The sequence below is a fragment of the Silene latifolia genome, chromosome Y (assembly GCF_048544455.1).
Source record: "Silene latifolia isolate original U9 population chromosome Y, ASM4854445v1, whole genome shotgun sequence".
NCBI lineage: Eukaryota > Viridiplantae > Streptophyta > Magnoliopsida > Caryophyllales > Caryophyllaceae > Silene > Silene latifolia.
Window position 1 is genome coordinate 291,935,449 of NC_133538.1, and position 2,755 is coordinate 291,938,203.

The following is a 2,755-nucleotide window of genomic DNA, read 5'->3' on the forward strand; positions in this document are numbered from 1 at the left end:
TTTACATACAATTTTTATGAAAATCATCAAAATTAAAATTCGTGGCATTTGCTCTGATACCACTTGTGGGAAATAATCTGTATACTTCCCATAAAATGAAGGATTATAACGAATATAATGATGACGATCACTAGTCATAAAATTAAAATACATAAACAAAATATAGGATTCAGAAATAACCTTCGGTCCTAGCAAATACGGCCTAAGAACAATATCAAAGTAGATATTCGCCTATCAGTTGCACCCAAGACGATATGAGATATGCCCTATTGATAATGCTAGAATCGATCTAAAATTTTCTGTAAAATTTAGTTGTTTTGTGTTTTTCTTCTGATGAGCGAGGAGGCTAGGTCAAAAAGAATTAGGGTAGAATAATGATCTCCCTTTTCTTCTTATGGTGACCGAAATATAGGAGTGAATTAGGGAAAAATAATCTTCCCTAATTCGGCCCATATAACCGAAATAAGGAGTGTAATGTCCTTATTTTTGGTCTTTCCAAAAATGTATAAAATGTTTTAAATTGTCATCTAGTGAGGATCGAACCCATGACCTCTTGGTTTGTGTACCCTCACTATTACCACTATGACACATTCATCTTGTTGATATTAAATATAACTGATTAGATTCAATTACGAATTAACAGATTAATTCGTCCAAGCTAACATTACATACATTTAATTAAATATTACTTATTTTATTCAATTTACTAATTGACAGTTAATTCGTCTCAACTAATATTATTTAATCTTCATTAAATAATTGTCTCATCAACACATTGACTAACTGTTTAGTCATATTAGGCATCAATGTGATTATATTTCTATAACCACATTTCTCAAACACATCCTATAGGTGCGACCTTTAGGGACCAGTTGATCACCGCCATCTGTATGATAATAACGTCAAACTTTCTAGCAAGCCAACCGTTATTAGGTAAACGTTAATCAACTAATTAAATATACGAAGTATACCCTTGTGAACCTGTAAGAGATTTACAAATGTTATCACACTAATTTGTGGAGGACACAAGCTCCAACATTGAGAAGCTTCCCGGATCTTTGAGTTTTGGAGGTGAACTCCCTTGAAGTATTGCAATACTCACCTTAGTGAAGGCGATAGTCTCAAGCTTCCGGATCGACTTCTTCTTTGTGAGGATGTCTTTCATGTATTTTTCATAGGCCGGCACGTGATTGATTAATTCTGTGAAAGGAATTGAGACTTCCAAATTCTTCACAATTTCCATAAATTTTCCAAGCTGGTCATCAAATTTGGGCTTGGATTGACGACTTGGAAAAGGAAGTCTAATCACAATGGGCTCCTTCTCCTTGACCTTGTCTTCATTTTTCTTTGAAATTTCTTCTTTTGATGGTTCTTCATCTTTGGAGTTTTGCACAATTTCTTCTTTATCACTAGCTTCCACAACTTCATCCTCAACTTGCTTCTTCGGTGCTTCATACCTTGTACCACTGCTCAAGTGAATGGCACTAACCGTTTCTTGTCTTGGGGGATTACTTTGAGGTGGTAATTGCCCCTTTTGTCTTTGTGAGCTTGAAGATGCTAGTTGAGTCAATTGGGTTTCCAACATTTTGGTGTGAGCTAGGATGTTGTTGACGGTGGTTTCCTTTGCTTGACTATCCTTTTGCATTTGAGTGAAAAACTCTTGTTGATTCTTTTGAATTTGAAGGACCGCTTTTTGAACATCAAAACCTTGGTCATTTTGTTGATTGTATGGAGATTGATTTTTGTAACCTTGGTTTTGGTTGTAAAAGGGTCTTTGATTTTGGTTTCTCATGAGAGGTGGGGTGTATGTTGTTTGAGGGTTTTGAACATTTTGGCTTTTGTATGAGAGATTTGGATGGAATTTGGTGTTTTCATTGTAATAGTTTGAATAAGGGGTACCACTCTTGTATGCTTGGAAAGCATTCACTTGTTCATTTGTTCCCCTACATTCACTTTGGTCATGTCCCAAAGTTCCACAATTCTCACATATCCCACTTGGGATTGATGAAGATGCCGTCATGGCATTAACATGATGCTTTTGTGATTTTGAGGCTTCTTCAAGTCTAGCCATAGCTTTTTCAAACTTCAAATTGATGGTATCAATGTGAGCACTAAGTTGAGCACCCAATTGAGTAATGGAGTCCACTTCATGCTTTCCTCCTCTAGTAGCCTTGCGAGGTCTACTATATTGTGAGTTATGGACCGCCATTTCCTCAATTTTGTTCCAAGTTGATTGTCATCAACATTGGTGAACATTCCATTTGATCCCATGTTGAGAATGTTCCTTGAATCTTCATAAAGACTGTTCCAAAATTGTTGTACCATGAACCACTCGCTAAGTCCATGGTGAGGACATGAGCGACAAATCCCCTTAAGCCGCTCCCAAGCTTCATACAAAGATTCTTCATCCCTTTTACTTAAAGCCCGTGATTTGAGCTCTTAGCATGTTAGTCTTTTCCGGTGGATAGAACTTTTTGTAGAAAGCCAGAGCCAACTTCTTCCAAGAATCAATTCCGAGAGTAGCCTTATCAAGGCCTTTAAACCATTGTTTCACGGTGCCAATTAGAGAAAAAGGAAATAAGACCCATCGTATTTGGTCTTGACTTACACCGGTTTGATAAATCGCATCACAATAGTCACAAAAAGTCTTCATATGAGAATGAGGGTCTTCACTAGGCATCCCCCCAAATTGGCTTCTTTCGACTAATTGGATAAATGCGAATTTGGCAATAAAGTTTCTGGTTAGATGTTGTGG

General features: G+C 36.8%; 1 non-coding gene across 1 annotated transcript; it reads left to right on the forward strand.

The window, feature by feature from the left end:
* Positions 1–2,338: 2,338 nt before the first annotated feature.
* LOC141635147 (small nucleolar RNA R71) lies at positions 2,339–2,446 on the forward strand. The gene has a single exon (XR_012539851.1). It is a non-coding gene; the product is annotated as a small nucleolar RNA R71 (small nucleolar RNA).
* The last annotated feature ends 309 nt before the right edge of the window (positions 2,447–2,755 follow it).